General features: G+C 39.8%; 2 long non-coding RNA genes across 3 annotated transcripts; one reads left to right on the top strand and one right to left on the bottom strand.

The window, feature by feature from the left end:
• The first annotated feature begins 8,243 nt into the window (after positions 1 to 8,243).
• Positions 8,244 to 14,075, top strand: LOC120717699. The gene is made up of 3 exons (XR_005692262.1): positions 8,244 to 8,450; positions 10,327 to 10,328; positions 14,063 to 14,075. It is a non-coding gene; the product is annotated as an uncharacterized LOC120717699 (long non-coding RNA).
• A 2,726-nt stretch (positions 14,076 to 16,801) lies between these two features.
• LOC120717679 lies at positions 16,802 to 19,980 on the bottom strand. 2 transcript variants are annotated; one of them, XR_005692254.1, is made up of 4 exons: positions 19,798 to 19,980; positions 19,628 to 19,696; positions 18,231 to 18,320; positions 16,802 to 17,752 (listed from the first exon to the last, which is right to left on the bottom strand). It is a non-coding gene; the product is annotated as an uncharacterized LOC120717679 (long non-coding RNA). The 2 variants fall into 2 exon arrangements; XR_005692253.1 differs by having other exon boundaries at positions 19,628 to 19,980.
• Between the last annotated feature and the right edge of the window lie 433 nt (positions 19,981 to 20,413).

Genomic DNA, 20,413 nt, shown 5'->3' with positions numbered 1-20,413 from the left:
GTCACGTTATTCAACTCCTGCTCAAACTGCACGATTGACTCGCAGGGGTTAGAAGTTCGTAGGTCACGATCAGTGTTGGGAAGGTTACTTTTAAAATGTATTCCATTACAGATTACAGAATACATGCCCCAAAATGTATTCTGTAACGTATTCCGTTACGTTACTCAATGACAGTAACGTATTCTGAATACTTTGGATTACTTAATATATCATCATGCTTTTTACAACAACGTGAATGTACTATTGCTGTGTGATTTATTACTATTACTGAAGGTCCGCGACTCCGAACTGTAGTAAAGGGACCTCTGACTAATACGGCGGGGTCCCTGTCGGCTCGTAGCCGAAAAACAGCTTTACTTTGTTGTGTGGGTCAACTTTTCTTGTGAGACACAGAGAGAGGTGTTGAAAGGCTGCTCCAACGGAACTTATTGTTTTCGGAGGAAAACACGAACACGGTGTACAGTCGAGTCTTAATAGCTTACTTACAACTGGGCTCTCAGGCTCTCTTCTTGGCTGCAGTGGTTATTATTATATTTACATGCTTCCAGCTCCCGTTTTTCCTCGATGACAACTCGTACCTTTCCACTCCCCTTTTTCTCCCTCCTCGCGCTCACAGACCCATAACGTGTATGGCAGTCCATTCTCCCTGCAACACGGACTACACTGCCCATGATGCTACATTCTTTAGAGCTATGCTTGTAGCATTCTGCCTGTTAGCTTAGCACAACAACAACAACAACGAAAAGGCGCTCTCTCACCCAGGAAACACACAGTCGCAGAGAGAGAGAGAGAGCGTCGCCCTGTAACCATGGCAACCGTAATGCTGCCGCCTGGAACAACAGAACGTAGCTGTCAAACAAAACCCAAACAGTCCTGACCCGCGACAAAATGAAACAAGAAAGTACCGCAGTGTAATCCATTTATTTCAACAAAGTAACTGTATTCTGAATACCACCTTTTTAAACGGTAACTGTAACGGAATACAGTTACACATATTTTGTATTTTAAATACGTAACGGCGGTACATGTATTCCGTTACTCCCCAACACTGCTCACGATGCAGGTCTCACACTATACCGCCCGATGCTCTGATGCGACCTGAGTGCTCACACTGTGCCTCCATAAAATGAAGGTTATAACAGAAAATCTGTCGCTCTCTCTCTCTGTCTTTCACTCACACAGACACGCACACCACCATCAACTTTGCTAAATTACTAATGAAAAACATGATCAGGCAGCTGTGATTGAGCAGCAATGTAAATCCAACTATTTTCACGGTTGTTGTGGTCGTGATAATTTTGTGATGCCACATCGAAAAGGCTCGGATGAGCTTTCCAAAGTTCTACAAGTTCTGCCTCCATCGCTTGTGTCCAGATCACAGGCTGCACAGCTGTGCCGCTCCGTCTTTTTCACCGACTTTTACGTGTTTGCGCTGAGCAGTGTGAGCGGCTCACGAGCGATTGATGATCGGGAGCTGGTCGTGAGGTATTAATCGCTTCTCGTTACCCCACGTATACTAAACGATGCACGATGAAGGCCAAAATTGGGCCGATCACCAATTCGGTCGCACGACTCAAAAATCATCTCAAAATGGGCCAAAAATCGCACAGTGTAAGCCCAGCATTAGAGCAGCAATGTTTGTTCCCCTCAGAGAAAGAAAAAAAGGCTGCAAAAGTACAGGGAGGAATGGGAAAAGGAAAACACCTGGCTGGAAAAGTGCACGATAACACCTTTAAAGCGCACTGCACTGTGTGCCGGCGCACTTTTTCCATAGGCATGTTTCTAATGGTGGGCACATGAAGAACATGAGGGGCGTGAAAGCTCGGGGAACCCTTAACCAATTTTTTGTCCACCAGGCCACGGCAGAAGCAGATATGGTATGTAAACACTGGTTTGTGTTTTTAAACCCTCTGGTTAAGGTTAATATGGGCATGTGCAGTGAATATCAGCGCTATGTGGCCAGAAGTGTGATAATATAATTTATTTTGTGTAATAAACAACTGCAAGGATAGATGATTACAACAAATAGATCACTAATACATAAAAGTAATACATAGATGAATAATGATGATGAGTTATGATGCGTAATCATGGGAACAAGTGGGTTTACAAACAGGAGCAGCTGATTAGCATTAGAAAAGCTGAAATAATACCTCAACTGAAGCCAATTGTACTAAATGCACTATATGTGCACTGTTACAAGAATGTTTTTGTTCTATTGCTTTCTATTAATTTATATAATTTTAAGTTAAGCAGGACAGAGTTCTTTTAAAGAAAGATTTACTTATATTCTCAAAAGTTAAGCATGACAGGCTTCTGTTTAAGACAGAGACCTGTTTTATTGTGTTAATGTTGCCATTTTGAGCTAAAAATAAATGGCTAAATGATCATTTGTTTCCCATATGGTCATATCACAAAGAATATGCATCTGCTTAAATCAAATCCAAGTCAAATGGTTAAAAAATAATTTCACACACAAAAAAAAGAGCTACCACACTGGGAAGGGTGAAGACAACTGGGTTGCCCGGCCCTGGCCATGAGGTGTCCTTTATTTATTTTTCAGGGAGTTGGCAACCCTACTCACTAACCCCCTCCTTCCTGTGCTGAATCATAGAGCGAACGAATCACTCACTCACTCACTCACCCCCTCCCTCCTGGCTCACAGCTTCTTCTTCTTCTTGGTTGGCAACCAATGTTAAGGCGCATTACCGCCCCCTGGCTCACAGCTCAGTGGACATTTAGATGAGAAAATATATATTTAACACATTTAAGGAAAATACTAATAAAATAAAAATAAACAAAATAAATGTTTATTAAGCAATTTTGATAGGAAATTGCTTAATTTTAGAAATGTTTTTGCTCTTTTTTGCTCTATAAAATAGTTTTTTTTTTCTTTTAGAATCATTCATCGTAGCAGTAGGATTTACATGAAAAGAGAAACAAATTAATTGAGTGAAAATGTAAATTTTTTGCACTCTCTGGTCAACTGACTCAGTGAATCAAATGACTCAAAAAACCCGGATTCACTTTGGTGAGTGACTCATTAAAACTCAATTCAGTAAAAAGAATCAAATTTACCATCACTACTCTCCACCGCTGACACTACTTCTTCTAGTGTAGCGTCAGCTACCGATGCATACAGGACCGAGCGCCCTCTGCTGGCGAAACTTATACAACAGTAAAACTGACATTGCAGTGGCCATACTAAAAGAAAGTGTCTTTGAGTATAAAATAAAATGGGGGTGGGGGGTACTATTTTCACGTCTCTGTCTTTAACATAGTGCCACAGTAGGTCTGTGGTGATCAGCAGTTGTTTTACAAGCTAGTGTCTTGTCTGGCAGTTTGTGCCAGAGAAACCACTTCTGCATCAATTTTTCATTTAATAACTTTTAAGTGGGCTGAGATCAATTTCTTTGCCTTGAGAAACTCTTGGATCGCTTTTGCAGTGTGCTTTCGGTCATCATCCTTTCATACTTTGAAACTTCTGTCGTGGAAGTTTTAAAGAAACTGCAAACACCTGGTGAGTGTCGTTTTGAAGTGGGTTTAATTACATGTTGTGCCAAGATAAGGACAAGGAGTCCCACCATCTGTTTAATGTCTCACATTATAGTGTTTTAAATAAAATAAAAGCCTTTTATATAGAATTAGCAGAAATGACAATGACAAAACAGATACATTGTATTTTACTCTAAAGATTGCAAATCTTTCCACAATAAAGCTAACCTTATTTATTTATTTTTTGTCGGGTCCTGTTTGTTTGTTTGTTTTTTCAAGATTACAACTGTCAATTAATTGCAATGGATCCAACAATGCCATTGTCACTCAGGAAAACACTCCAGTGGGATCTAAGATTGTTTGTGACAGGGACAGAACTGTCATCCCTGTGACTCCAGAGCTTTTCAAGATCTTAATAAAAGTATGTTTTTCTTAAATTCTTAATTTTTTCTTCTTAATTTCAGGTCTTCGTTATTCATCAAATGTTCCAACATGATATCCCCATGTGTTGAAATCACATGTTTAGTCACATGTTAAATCTTTGATAAACAGGGACCTTTACCCTTAATGGATTAAATCAAATATAATTCTTTAGTGTCTTCTGAAATTAGCTGCCTAGAGTACTTTTGCAGCAATTCATCTGTATTAATAACTTTGTGGATGCTCCTTGTTTCATCCTGAGTTCTGCCTCTTACACTCACTAGCTAATTTATAGAGCAGGCAACAGCTTAATTTTGAAATTTAGTTATCAGGCTGTGCGAAATGTAACACTGCTATAACTTTATAGTATATTTAATTGTAATACATTTTAATATTTGTAAATGGACTGATTCTTATATAGCGCTTTTTTACTCTCCACTGTATACAACATGCCTCATTCACACCCACTCATGCAAGCACTTCTAAACGCAAGTGCACACAGCACACAGTACATTCACACACAATCACACTCTGATCAACGCATTGGAGGGAGATTTGGGGTTATTATCTTGCCCAAGGACACTTGACATGCAGACTGGGGAAGCTTAGGATTGAACCACCAAACTTCTGATCAGTAGCTGATCTGCTCTACCACCTGAGCCACAGCCACCTACAAATTTGTCAGTATATTAAAAAAATCCACCAAGGTCTTCAAGTCTAAGTTAATGATTTACTAGTTGAAAACTGACACCCCCCCCCCCCCCCCCCCCAAAAAAAAAAAAAAACCCCAACAAAAAACAAAAAAAAAAACAAAACAAAAAACATATAACTTAGAATCAATGATTCCTATATGTGTGGTTTATATTGTTAATATATAGAGAGTACCATATAAAGATTTAAAAAGTCACATTCCTTGAAGGTCAATTGTATGGCCTGTATTTGTATAGCACTTTACTCAGTCCCTAAGGACCCCAAAGCGCTTTACACGTTCAGTCATCCACCCATTCACACACTCGTGATGGCAAGCTACATTGTAGCCACAGCCGCCCTGGGGCACACTGACAGAGGCGAGGCTGCCGGACACTGGCGCCCTCTGACCACCACCAGTAGGCAACAGGTGAAGTGTCTTGCCCAAGGACACAACGACCGACAATGTCTGAGCCGGGGCAACCTTCCGATTACAAGACGAACTGCCAACTCTTGAGCCTTGATCGCCCCATGTAAGGAATTATATGGGGGTTTCACTAAGTTTCACATTAGTTTGGACCTTTGACTCCTTCTTCAAGCTCAAATAAGGTCAAACTTGTATAAAGTGGATTTTTTCTTGAAAACTAACTGCTTGTGTTTGCACTTGCAACATTTAGGAAGTGATATTGGTATATGGGGATTATAGTTTCCAAATATCATTTGACCTAACCTTTACATTTCACATCTGCTTCTCTTTCAAATTGACCTAAAATCTTTAACAGAAAGAATTTAAAGAATTAGCTGACGTATTTAGAAATTTACTGTGGCACAATAATATTTAACAAGCTCAATTTATTATACAGATATTTACATTACCAGTTTATTATCGATTTACCTACTCTTAAATAATGTTTGTGTAAAAATAAAATCCACATAAACATCTGTCATGTAATCCTAATCTAAGTAAACTTCAACTTTCAAGTATGCCCTACACTTATTGTCTCCTTCTATTCTAGGAGAGATTCACAAATACTGGGCCAAAGATTCACTTGGACTTAAAAAGAGACTAACTTTCAAAACAGATTTTGATAACAGGGACCTCACGAATTCATTGTTTTCAATAACAAAAGGGTTTGCACAGTAACTAGAACTAACCACCGTATATGTAATATCACATATATAATGATATCATGAAAGATTTCAATTCCAAGTAACTGATAATCCAGTTCTAATGTTTTAAAGGCAATCGGATTAAACAGGTCTATACATTTCCCTAAAAGTTTTAACGTGATAACCTTATCACTGATCTCTTCCTACATGTTTGCCATCTTCCATTAAATTCAGTGAGCACTTGTCTTTCACACAAAGTACATTTCAAACTGTTTAAATTTTGCTCTTTTTTAATTTATAATCTGTTGGTGTCAATTCCAGGAGAATCCTTTCTCAAAAAAGAGATGGGACACTTGTTCAGTTGTTGGGAACGGTGGGATTCTGACAAACAGCGGCTGTGGAAAAATGATTGATTCAACTGATTTTGTTATTAGGTGAGAAAGATGTCAAGAACAAAAATCATGATGAGGACTCTTCTCTCTGTAAGTAATATTTTGTTGTTTTTTTCAGGTGCAACCTTCCTCCTCTGGAAAATGAATTTAAGAGTGATGTTGGCATGAAGACTAACCTTGTGACAGCAAACCCAAGCATCTTAACAAAGAAGTGAGCCAAGAGTGACTCTAACATTGAACTGACCTGTTAGTTTTGTCTTGTTTCTTTAACTAATATATTCATTTGCAGGTATGGGTCACTGATGGCACGTCGACGGGCGTTTGTAGACAGTCTCCACCAGTATGGCAACTCCCTGCTCCTCTTCCCTTGCTTCTCTTCTGGTGGTACTCGTGCAGTGTGTCAGCGGGCTGTGTATGCCATTGAAGACATGGAAATTCCTATCCAACCAATCTTCACAAACCCTCAGTACTTACAAAGTATGGACCAATTCTGGAATTCTCAGGGGGTAAAGGGACTTCGGGGCTAGCACTGGAGCTTATATGATTAGTCTGGCTTTGGAATTATGTGAAACAGTTCATCTTTATGGATTCTGGCCATTTAGTAATCATCCATATAAGCTCTTTCCCCTGACTAACCACTACTATGATAATGTACCCTATAATAGTAGAGTCCATGCAATGTCAGATGAGTTTTACTACTGGGTGCAACTGCACAACAAGGGCATTCTCAAGCTTCATCTTGAAGACTGTAAATCAGGTCAGGTCTAGTTTATATGATGGAATAAAATAAAAAAAGAGTCAAAGGAGCTTGCAAAGAAAAGCGTCTGGACTTCTTTAAGTTGCTTGAAGATGTTTCACCTCTCATACGAGAAGCTTCTTCAGTTCTAAGGTCAAATGGTGGGGAGACCCAGATTTAAACCTAGTGGGAGTATCCCTCCAAAGAGGGACCCCTGATGATCCTCTAATCACATGAGCCAAGGTGTGAAAATGGGTGTGGGACCCAATCAGCCAGAGTTTCGGGTGAGCTCATTGTGAAACCTGGCCCCACCTTATCATGTGAATTCCTGAGGTCAGATGGCCCAGGATGTGAGTGGGCGTTCAGGTGTCTGGGGAGGGAACTCAAAACTGGATTATAGATGGCAGAGAGTTGGTGTTGTAAACCCCCGCCTCTGTTCAAAGATGGTCGTTCACAGTGGACATAGATGGCTTCTTTCACTCCTCTTTCAAACCATCTGTCCTCTCTGTCCAAAATGTGAACATTGGCATCCTCGAAAGAGTGTCCTTTATCCTTAAGATGTAGCTGGACAGCTGAGTCTTGTCCTGTGGAGGTGGCTCTTCTGTGTTGTGCCATGTGCTTGTGAAGTGGCTGTTTGGTCTCTCCAATGTAGAGGTCTGGACATTCCTCGCTACACTGTACAGCATACACCACATTGTTAAGTTTGTGTTTTGGTGTTTTGTCTTTGGGGTGAACCAGTTTCTGTCTGAGCGTGTTGCTGGGTCTGAAATGCACCGGGATGTCATGCTTTGAGAAAACTCTCCTGAGTTTTTCTGATACACCGGCTACATAGGGGATGACAATGTTGTTGCGTCTGTCCTTCTTATCCTCCCTCGCTGGTGTCTGATCTTCTTTTCTGTGCCTCTTTGCTGACTTTATGAATGCCCAATTAGGATAACCGCATGTTTTGAGTGCTTCCTTTACATGTGTGTGTTCCTTCTTTTTTCCTTCAGGCTTAGAGGGAACATGTTCTGCCCGGTGGTGTAGGGTCCTAATTACTCCAAGTTTGTGTTCCAGAGGGTGATGGGAGTCAAAGAGGAGGTACTGGTCCGTGTGTGTGGGCTTCCGGTAAACTTCAATGTTGAGGTTGCCATTCTCTTCAAGTATGTTGTGGTAAGGCAGAGGTCTAACAGTGTGCAGATCTGATTGGGTGTGAAGTTGGTCCTGTCTTCCAAGAAGCTGTCTTCTTGTAGTCGTTTTCTGACAGTCTCCACTGCCTCTGTGATGTTTATGCAAGTGAAGAGAGAGACTACATCAAAGGACACCATGGTTTCATCTGGATCCAGGGTAAGTTTCTGGACCTTGTCGGTGAAGTCGGTGGAGTTCTTGATGTGGTGTGGGGTGTTCACCACGAGAGGTGCAAGGATGGTAGCAAGGTGTTTTGCAATGTTATAAGTGGCTGAGTTTATGCTACTGACTATGGGTCTGAGCGGGACATTTTCCTTGTGGATTTTAGGAAGTCCGTAAATGCAGGGTATGGTATCCCCTGGATAAAGGCGGTGATATGTAAGGCGGTCAATGATTTTTCAAGGTCCTGAAGGCAAGCTATAACTTTCTTTTTGTAGCTGCTTGTGATACAAGTGATACAAGATCAAGTTGACTGAGGCAGCTCTGCCATGTTGTAGCTCAGACAGAGGTGAAGAGGCGAGGTCACAGGTGACTGACTGATGATTCGGTGCTATAGATTAACTAGTATTTATTATCATGACAATTGTTAGGCTGCTGATTTAAATTGATTCATTAGTGTATATTTGACAAAGAATCTGAATTGACATGTCTCACTTTTTATATGGCACGAATCAATGTGTTATTTTATCAGGCGTCAATATGTCCTAGTGCAGTCAGAGGGGAAGAGCCAGGGCCAAAGGTGAGGCACATCAAGCACAGAATAACAATAATATGCCAGCAGTTTATCTCAGTTAACGAGAGGAGAAGGCATGTGTGTGGCCCCTTCACATAGTGGACATTGAGTTGTTGTGTGGGACACCAGTAAAAGCATGTAGAATAGCATATGTAGGAAAGTATATTTCTCCCTTTTTATCAAGAAGCAAAGACAAAAAGGGGAAAAATAGAAACAGGGCAGGGTTCGGTAGTTGAATCATCCGTCCCCACCAATGCCAAAACCAAATCTACGCCCTTGGTCTATTTAGTATAACGGTGTTCATTTGATACAGACCGTAATATCAATGTGCTGGATTCTTGTTTTGATTCAGATCCCATACCTGTCGGCTTAATTTGTTTCTTTTGTCTTTCACGATTTGTGGATAAGTAGTGTCTCCCCCCCCCCGTTGAGTAGAGTGCAGCTGGATCTATCTCCGCAGAACAAAGCACACACAGAGGACATCATTGCAAGTCTAAAAGATACCACAACTACTTTGAATCAGATACAAAACTTGTTCATGTCCTTTATCTGCAATTGTTGCACCCCCAGAGAGACATGACTCCATTCTCCTTTTTCTTGCAACTTTATTCTCCTCAGTTCAGGTTTGTAGTTTACAGGCAGCATAGCATATCATCAGCAAAACATCGCTCCCTCACGTCTCAGACACTGTTTGTTTTTTTTGCGCTTACTGATGACATCACACGTCTGAACTCTGACCTCCTGGAGCTAGTAAACTACAAAAATTAACTAGAAATGTGTCCAAAAACAAAACACAATTAAATAAGAATAGTCTTTAAAGATTTTCCCAACGATTCAGAAAAATGTAAGTTTTATAACTACTTTTAGAGTGCAACACAATATTCCGCATATAACAGACAACCTAATCAGTTCGAGCAGCAAGCAACAGGTTATCACTGCAGGAAAAGAAAAATGTCTGTGATTAATTGATGTTTTTAACGAAATCCTTTTATTGCATGTAACGCACAGACACACCAACAGAGGGCAGTAATATCTTTTCAACATACATTGTAAAATTAGTATTACGACACTCCCACTTAATTGTACCATGGAGCTCACTTACCTGACTGCCATTGCTTGTTTCTTTCCAAAAAAAAATTATGCACCTATATCACAGTGTTACTAGAAAATAAAACATGTTCTCTTTTGTTTTGAACTCACACAAAAAAAATGTACTGTGTCCATCTTAGACAAAACTATTATTCTGCAATCCAGTTATATGCTTGACATCTTAACATAAGCATAATGCAGGCATGTTAAGCATATGATAACCCTTTTTAAACTGAACACAGTCCAATCTTCTCTCTGAGATACTCAAACCTTTGTCTAGGCAGTGGTTTGGTTAAGATGTCAGCCTTCATGTTTTCTGTACAGCAATACTTCAGCTGGATTTGTCCATTTTGCACACATTCACGAATGTAGTGGTAACGAATGTCTATGTGCTTTGTTCTTGCATGATCAATTGGATTTTTTGCAATTGCATTTGCTCCTTGATTGTCCTCCAGGATCACTGTTGCTGTGGTCTCCATTCCAAGCTCAGTTAGTAGTCGTCTTAACTAGGGCAGGGCGATATGGCCAAAAATATTTATCACAATATATATTTTAAAATTTGCGATAATGATATAACTGACGATATAATTTTTGCGAGACAAAATACAACTCCACAACTTTACTGGCGCAAAAAAAAAAACCCCATCCATTTATTTTTTCTTAAACAAGCAGCTGTTTTTTTTATGTGCATTAAAGCTATATAAACATTTAACAGTGCAAATGCAAATTCCTTGCTGAAAGTTTAACCAAAAGGCATTTCCAGTAGAAATGGGCTGACATATCCTGAGCATAACCTTGTATAATATTCACTGAAGTTAAAAAGAGGTGCTTTGCTACATTAAACTGCAGTGTGCCAAATAAAAACGTCAAATAAAATGAAAACGTTTTCGGACCATAAGGTGCACGGGATTATAAGACACATTAAGTAAAACAAAGCAGTCAGATAAATCAAACTTTATTCAACTCATTCTTCTTGCTTCCTCCACTTCTGTGCCATTGATTCATTAATGCTGTATTCTATCACAGCTGCTCTATTCCCATGTTGTTGCAGTATATTAATGACTAACCTCGTATTTTGGATGGATTATCTCAGTTGTTCTCCTGACTGAAGTTTGGTCCGTTTACAGCATCCTGCCATGCCATTACATTTGTCTCTAACCATCAGGAACCTTCACGTTAACGTTTATTGAGTGGAAAAGTGTTAGCGTTCATCCTCCACCTTAGTGTTGCGCGAATCATGTACAAATCGTTCAATACTCGAGAATCACTTTACTGACTAATGAATCATGATTCACAAGCCCAACGGACTCACTGACTCATCCCTGTTGCTGTTAGAAGCAATGTATCTAGCTTATAATTAAAATTGTGGAGAAAAACACAACATCCAGTATCTTAACAAAAAAATTTCTGCTCTGAACTGGAAGAAAAAACCCTGAGTAGAAGCTCACATCAAGACAATAGCTCCTTGGTTCACAGTAGCATCGCTCTGCTAACATGCTAACAGCACATTTGAGCTACTCACCCCCTCCCTTCCTGTGCTGAATCATAGAGGAACGAATCACTCACTCACCCCCTCCCTCCTGGCTCACAGCTTCTTCTTCTTCTTGGTTGGCAACCAATGTTAAGGCGCATTACCGCCCCCTGGCTCACAGCTCAGTGGACATTTAGATGAGAAAATATATATTTGACACATTTAAGGAAAATACTAATAAAATAAAAATAAACAAAATAAATGTTTATTAAGCAATTTTGATAGGAAATTGCTTAATTTTAGAAATGTTTTTGTTCTTTTTTGCTCTATAAAATAGTTTTTTTTTTCTTTTAGAATCATTCATCGTAGCAGTAGGATTTACATGAAAAGAGAAACAAATTAATTGAGTGAAAATGTAAATTTTTTGCACTCTCTGGTCAACTGACTCAGTGAATCAAATGACTCAAAAAACCCTGATTCACTTTGGTGAGTGACTCATTAAAACTCGATTCAGTAAAAAGAATCAAATTTACCATCACTAGTAGTAAAACGTAGTTCTACTAACCTGCGCTTGATTACTCTTGAACCGGAACCGGATGTAAGTCCCAAAAAATTGAATTGTAGAACTGAAACTGAATGGTGAGAAGTGAATCTGCAATTATTTGAGAGCTAAATTTTTAAAGGATAAAATACGGTTTCAAAGAAAATGGATTCATTTTCAATCTATAAAATTCAATTTCAATTTAGTGATGATCATTTTCAAACCAATAAATTGAATTTCAAATTAGGCTAATTCATATTCAGTTTTTAAAAGCATTTATTTAAGTTACAATTCAGATTCAATCTGAGCAATTCAAATTCAAATTTAACTTATTCAAATTCAGTTTCTGATGACACAGATTTCTTCCCATACCCTTGGACATAAATCAGCGTGAAGAGAACTATTGATAACAAAAGAAAGAATCTTTGGATAAAATTTATCTGAGGAGAATTAATTTATTTTAGTCTGACCCCAGCCCTCTTGGAGGCTGGCAGCATGGAAGACAGTGGAGACGTGGGCAGAACAAATCCAGAGGCCAGCCACGCGGAAGGCAGTGGCGGCAACACTGTTCAGGAGGGTGCCCACGACAGGGATGATGTCCAGCCAGTGGCCTGGAAAGTGGCCGGTGATGTTGAGGTGCTGTACATGGACCGGATGACGAGGCAGGACCAGGCAAGGATGATGCTGCAGACGAGGATGTGGAAACCGCAGGTGGCTGAAGGTGTTCTTTGGATCCACCAGTGGAAGCAGTCACAGACGGACGACGGAGGGACGGAGTCCTCTGGCAAACACAAAGCAAAACCAGCAGGCTCGGAATCCTCTGGTGAACACAAGGCAAGCCGGAGCTGCACAGAGCACTGAGTCTGCTCAGGCAGCAACAGCAGGGTGCAGTCCTCAACTGGCTTCTTAGCCTCCAGGGGTCCAGAGCCTACTGAGGGCTGAAACTCAGTCTCTGGGGAGGCCCTGGAGAGAATTACTGTATGGTTGTCTCTCTGCTTTAAAAAAGTGGTTGGAAAGCAGTCCTTTGAGGGTTGTACTGACATAGCCCTAAGCACAACAGGAGCAGGTGAAGGCAGAATAGGTGGTGCAGCTAATGACTGAGCTGATGAGTGAACGAATGTATGGACAGTAGACTGCGCTAGTGACTGAGCTGGTGGTTGTGGTGGAAGTGGAATAGGTGGTGGTAGTGAACTTAAAGAAGTTGAGTTTTATTTTCATGTGAATTTCTCGTTAATATTAAATAAATAAATAAATAAAATCTGCCTGAAGCTTGTATGTGGGTATGAGCATGGGCGATGGAAAACTACAGGAAACACCTGCTATTCATCCTTAGATGCAGACTAAGCAGGATTACTCGTAAAGGTCTTCAAACGAGCTCTTCAGTCAAGGCACAAAGCCCTTTGCTAAATGAACCGGTGAGACAAACAAATTTTACCGTCAATGTGCTTAAACTGGTTTTAGTTGAGAAAACTCATGAAAAGGGGACTTAATGAAAAGTCTAAGACCAGCCTGAAAGAAAGAAAAGTTTGGTTTACTTGCTTAGCAGACTCCCACTGAGGATGTGTACAAGTCGGTGAAAAAATTGTCTGACAGGCAAATAAATCAAGCAGAGAAAATTCGCTTGCAAAAATGTTGAACTTTGCTGTGATGTAGAGACAAATTCCACTAGAGGAGCTGAGCGCAGCCACAGATTCAGAAACCTGAACCAACACTGCGGGTGTGCAAGCAGAGCAACTGCAAATGAAGTTTTGGCCTCCTCAGCAATGCAAATCTTCCAGCACCCATGGTGCAGACAACATAGTGAGGACAACATAATCGTCATCTGACAGACAACAGTGGGCCCAAGGTTTTTCAAGACCACAAAGACAACCATGGAAAACTTTGTCACTGCTTAGTAACAAAAACATTTATGACAAGGCTGACACATCACAGTGAAAGGAGAAAGACAGTCCCTGAACTGAGGAGAGGGGATTGTTGTTTTTGTTTTTGAGGGAGAAGACAAATATGCTCAAAAGTACATTTTATTAAATTTATGAAGCAATTCAAGGTTCAAGTTAAAAACAGCTGCCTTGTCTGTGCTCACTCAGGAGACCAAATGAACAAAGAGCACCACACCCACTGCCTGGGTGTGGTAGCAGATAAATTTTATCCAAAGGAAAAGGAAAGTGGGGAAGAGAGCTTCTTTATGGCCCTGTTTCTTCTAACAGAGTCAGCCTTAAAGTTTTGTACCTTCTGGTGCCATCAGCAGTCCAGGCAGACCATCCCCCTCAAACATCCCCAGATAGACTCTTTCCCCTGACTAACCACTACTATGATAATGTACCCTATGATAGGAAAGTCCATGCAATGCCAAATGAGTTTTCCCACTGGGTGGAGCTGCATAATAAGGGTGTGCTCAAGCTTCACCTTGGAGACTGTAAATCAGATCAGGTCTAGTTTGAATTTTGCAATAACAAAAGAATATGTTCAAGTATCCAACTGAGAGGCCAAGACATTTGCACTCAAACCAATTGTATTAGAGAGATGTACACTACTTATTATTTCAACAGTCTTTCTTTTAATTATTGTTCCATTTCATGTGTTAGAAATAAGTTTTTTTTTGCTAAAGTTTCTTTTTAACAACATTTGCAGTGCATGGTCATGATAAAGTTGATACACTCCTCGTTAGAAGGAGGGTACAATATGCTCAGTGTTGGTCAAGTTACTTGAAAAGAGTAATCAGTAACTAATTACCGATTACTTCACCAAAAATTAATCCCGTTATTTTACTGATTACTTATTTTCAAAAGTAATTAATTACTTAGTTACTTAGTTACTTTTTAAAAACACGATTTACAACCTGAATAGGTGATAAAGTGATAGATCTTTCAGCCCAATTCTACTTTTTCTGCATAATCCATCATACAAAATGTAATCAAATGGAAAAGTCTATTTTTAAAACTTGTTTTATTAGTTTTAATCTTTTAACTTTATGCATCAAGCAAAAATTTAATTATATGCAACATTCTCTGACTGGAAGAAATTTGTTTAACATTTAAACTTATTTTCTGCACATTCCAGCACATAAAATATTTTTTTTTGTGTTTACACTCAGTCTTTCAAATAGATGCAAGTAAAACACAGCAGAAAATAAATAAAGTCAAAGACTCAGCGGCTCTTTTACTCTATTTTCACCTGTATAGCAGGACTAGGGTAGGCGGAGGTTTACCCTGGTGCAGGTGTGCCGCAGCGGTCAGTGGAATAATCCGCGAGTTTCTCTGTGAGTTTCCCATTACGTCATAGCGCACTCGGCGCTTGCTCGGAAGTTTAGGGGTTTTTTTCGCTGTAAAAACACGTTTTCTTCCCATGCACAACGGACGCTAATGTTTTTGTCACTTTTTATGGAATCAAACTCAAAGTAAGGTCAGTACTTCCACGCTTTAAACGCTGCACGCTCATACTCTCTCCCGCACTCGACATATGATCCACTGTTGATCTGCACACAGCTGTTGTCACGAATGTCGCACTCGCTTACATCACTGTCATGAGACATTCTCGCAAAAAAAATCACGGTTTTAGTAACGCAGTAATGCAGCGTGCTTACGGGAAAGTAACGGTAATCTAATGACCGTTTTTGCAATAGTAATCCCTTACTTTACTCGTTACCTGAAAAAACTAATCAGATTCTCTGAATACGCTACAAGAAAATAGAGACTTTAGATAGAAATTGAGAAATCACCATTTGCTTTTAAGCCACTACTTCTGTTACAACCTTTATATTACTCTGCTAGTGGTCACTTTTGGTTCTGCAACAAAGACAGTTCTCTGCAGCACTGACTGTTGACACTTTCAAACATAAACACTTTCAAGCATTTGTAAAAGGTTAAAAATGTGTGTTTAAGCCAGAAATATGAGTTAAACTAATAGTTAAAAAGTTAAGGGATAAGAAGCAGGAGGTCGCAGCAGACGGACGCCCGTCCCTGAGCCTGGTTCTGCTGGAGGTTTCTTCCTGTTAAAAGGGAGTTTTTCCTTCCCACTGTTGCCAAAGTGCTGCTCATAGGGGGTCATATGATTGTTGGGTTTTTCACCATATGTATTATTATAGGATATACTGTACAATATAAAGCGCCTTGAGGCGACTGTTGTTGTGATTTGGCGCTATATAAATAAAATTGAATAGAATAGAATAGAATAGAATAGAAGAGCATTCATAACTTATGGGGATTTAAGTTCAGTTCATGTCTTTAAACAAGGTAAAAAAAAATGGACACCCCCGTTATATTTTTTGTGCTTATTATGTCTTATTATATTTGCTGAATCACGGTTATCCACTACACTTTACATGTTCTATGGCATTACTTAAAGATACCACTAGATGGCGCATAATGCTCAGGAGGAACGTAAACCCCCTTCGGAGGCAAATCTGCAGAATAAATCCTGCAGTTGAAACTGTAAACAAGCTCATGATCTGTGCCTCTTTATTTTAATGCACAGCTGCAGGATCTAGGATTGCACACCTCCCAGCCACCTGTCAGACCAGGGGGCACAACACAGTCAACTTATCAATTCTAAATCCACATAAGATTTACAGTTTTAAGACTTTGAAAGTACTGATAGAATTGTTTACCTGTGAGCCTGCAGTACATTGCATTTGTTACGATGCAGCTAAAGAGTCAACTGTCACAGCAAGCTAGCTTTCACTAGATTGTTCTTTAAAACATACAGATGTGGCTCTGATCCATTTGTTGTCAGTTTTTATGACAGGCACAGATTCATCATTGTCTTTATGGAAACTATGTACAAAAATGCAGTTTAAAATTTGTCTAAAGAACTAATATATATGATAAAAACCTGATTTATATCTATTAAAGTAGTACTTTACCCGGAACAATGAATTTGTTTTGTATTTGTATCCATGAAATTAAGTCAGTGAAAAAAACACTTTATATATGAATTTATTAACTTTGCTGCTTCACATGAATTTTGTTAATAATAAGCATTACATTTGTTTTTTCATTTTCATTTAATTATACACAGCAACATAATGACTCACAATTGTGCAACTTACAGGCAAATATCACAATCAAACACGGCACTTACAACTGCATCAAAAACATGACCTGTTTGAACATTTATCCTCACAATACATGTAATATTTATTTCTTTTTCTTTGATCAAACTGACATAATAGCAATAAACTGAAGAACAATGTAGTAGCAAAGCAATCAGCCATAGAAGTTTAAAAGAAAATCTATACCCTGTGTCCACAAACACTGAAAAACATGCTAAGATGAATGTGTGCAGCTGCATAATTCGAAAGATATAATACTATGGAGGCATGCTTAGTTTGAAAAACAACTGAAGTAAAGTCTCACAATTTCAATTTCCCTGAATCAAAATGTACAAATAGACACGTCCAGTTTGTTCTAAATATATTCTGTGCACTGTCGACCTTCTGAATGATGTTCATGCTGTTTACAGTCTGGTTAAAGTGAAGAGAAGTGCGCACGGGTTTGCCACAATGCCTCAAATTTTGATCAGAAATCTTTGTAAAACCCATAGAACCACACAAATAAGAACAAAGAAATGAGACCAAAGCTAACTGATCCTGCAGAGAAACCAGATAATTGCTGTGGTGATAAAGACAATTATTATTATTGCTTTTTGTTTTAGTCTTTAGCATTTACATTTTTAAAGGTTTTTTTTTTAATAAAAAATCTTTTTCGCTGTTGAATTGATTTTCTTGTCTCACAAAAGTTGTGTGACTGTAACTCCATGTAAAGAACAGAAGATATCTACTAATCAGTTATACAAGTAATTGTTATCTGGGGTGTTGGGTGGACGGATTCGAGACCCTCAGCTGGACTGCAGTGGTTGGACTGGTGGACTACATCTTTTAGGGGGGAGATGGCATCTGGCTATGATGGAAACTCTGGAAAGACAAACATCATTATGTCAATTTAACAGGTCTAAACACAGTTCTTGGTGTTTTCTTTTTCCTGCTCCACTAATTAAAGAAAGTGCATCTCAGCTTTTTCAATACTGACGCAAAACCCCAAAATATGCTGCGCCAAAAACCGGTCTGCCCCAAGAATCGAGCGCCCCGGCACAAATGCCAAAACGTCACAGTCTATATATGGCTACAGGCCAGTGGACACTCTTTCAATGATGAGGATGTACACATGAAAGCTGGTTTGAGCAGAAAGTCATGGAGACCATTTATGTGAAAAGGGCCTAAGCGTACATCTGTCACCATCTTACAATGCTGTGATTGCAGCCATTCCCCAACTCTCTGTGACTGGCACTCATGGCCATTGATCAGTGTCCTTTTGATACAGACTAAAATATCAACGTGCTGGGATCTTGTTCTGATTCGGAACAATGACAGAGACAAAGGAGAGAAGCCGTACCTGTTGACTTTGATTTGTTTCTCTTTCACGATTTGTGAATAAGTGGTGTTTTTTTCCTCACTGTTGAGTAGAGTGCATACCGATTTATCCCTGCGGAACAAAACACACAGAGGACATCAATGCAAGTTATACAGCCTGAAAGCTACCTCTGCGGCTGATTTGAATAAGATACAAAAATCATTCATGTCCTTTATCTATATCTATGTGTTCTTTTTAGTATCAGTCAATTTACATCTGTATATAAAAAGCTGGAGAGGCTGAGGACGATGGACTAAATTCTGGAGGCTCATGTCTATTAATAAAAAAGCACTGGAGTGTTTTCATCAGAAACTGGAATCCACAGAGCTGTTAGTTTCCTGTTAATCATAGGCTAAGAACAATAGATGCTCCCTGTTATGGTTCATCAACAAACACACAACAACTACTTTCGACCTGTTTAAAAAATACTTAGCACTTTATGCTCAAGTGGGGTCTGGAGACTGTCCCAGGCTTAGTGTGAAAGATGCGATACAAAACAGACTCTAGCAAGACAAACTATCCACACTCAATCACAATCACTCGAGAATCACCAAATAACTTCACTCATATGTCTTAGGCAGTGGGACTAAGCTGAAGCGCCCAGAGAGAACCCACACAGACACGAGGAGAATGATGTAAACAGAAAGGTCAAAGGTCAATTGGCGGTCAAAAGGTAGCTGAAGGATGAGCTATTTGTTTATTTGAGTGATTTATTTATTCGATTCAGTAAAAGGACTAGATGTTGTAGTCCCTGATAATGCATTGCTTTAAATGGCGAGAATCTTGAGGGATGGCTGTTTTGAGGAAAGGCAGCCCAGAGACATCGTTGTGTGCCTCAACTTTCCGTCTTTAACCCAGGCTAATCTGCCATTTTTAGGGGGATTAGATTTCTGATCTAGATTATCATATTAAGATTTGGGACACATCGCCAGTAGTGGACCGTGGATTCATCGGGTGTTTCGGCCATTATCACTAGACACCCTCATCAAGGAGGCCCTGCCAGGGTTGATCAGGCCCTGGAGTGTCTGTGGTTTATGTTAAATTGTTATTTCTTTTCTTCTTTCTTCTGTTTAGTTTCCTACAGTTCATCTATTCACTGCAACTGAGAAATAATACCTGACTCCTTAGCATTTATGGAGCCTCACTTCTTTAAAGGGATAGAAAAGGTGATAGAGAGAAGTAAGACAAAGGGGACAAGATAGGAGAGAGCAGAGAGGAGAGCCAGAAGGGGGGCGCCTGATCTGGCTTCCCGCACCTCCCCGCTGGATCGGGCTGTACGCTCTACCTCCCCACTGCCTCCCAGAAAAGGGAAGAAGAGCAGATAATCATTTTCATTCATTTATTTGTTCATCAGTAGAAACAAAGAACATGAACACCACCTCTGCTCTGTCCGATGTCACATAAGACGTCACTGATTGGATTGTCTTCTATAGCTTCCACTTGATTAGCTGAAGCAAACCAAAAGGAACAGCAGTATGACGCTGTGCAAGTTTTGATGACACGTTTAAAGTCATTGATATACTTGTACATAGTTCTGAAAAAACCAAACCTGAGTCAAATCCAGAGGTCCAAGTGTCACCTTCAGGTTTTCTAACATCACAAAGTTTTATCAACAGAATTATTGAAATGAGTAGAGCTGCAACACAGACTGTTAAAAAGAATGACAACACAGAGACAACAGGCGGGGAGAGTGATGTATCACAAGAGGTGCAACCAGGAGGAGGTGTGGATGTAGGTGGAGGTGTGGATGTAGGTGGAGGTGTGGTGGTGTTTCTCTCTAAAATAAAGCAAACACAGTCATTAAGTTGTCGTCACATTGTGAATGTTGAAAGCTGCAGAAACACAGACAGGTGAGTGTGTCACCTGTGACAGTGATCCAGCTGGATGGAGACTCTCCATGACCGCTGATGTTACACTTGTAGAGGCCTTCATCAGACCTGGAAACATGCTGGATGGTCATGTGACCTGTAGGCTCTTTTCCGATGAAGACGCCATCTTTGAAGAAAATGGCTGTGAGGTTGGAGGGAGTGGTCTTTGTTTCACAGAGCAGAGTGACGTCATCTCCCTCCATCACAGGGAGGACAGGACTCTGCAGGATCACTGATCCACCTCAACACAGAGACAAACTACAGCATTTCATCCATTTACACACAGCTTCATCAACA

Source organism: Simochromis diagramma, unplaced genomic scaffold, assembly GCF_900408965.1.
Source record: "Simochromis diagramma unplaced genomic scaffold, fSimDia1.1 OVJJ01000507.1, whole genome shotgun sequence".
NCBI classification, from domain to species: Eukaryota; Metazoa; Chordata; class Actinopteri; order Cichliformes; family Cichlidae; genus Simochromis; species Simochromis diagramma.
The sequence above is the reverse complement of the archived record's forward strand: the minus strand, read 5'-3'. Positions and strand labels throughout refer to the sequence as shown.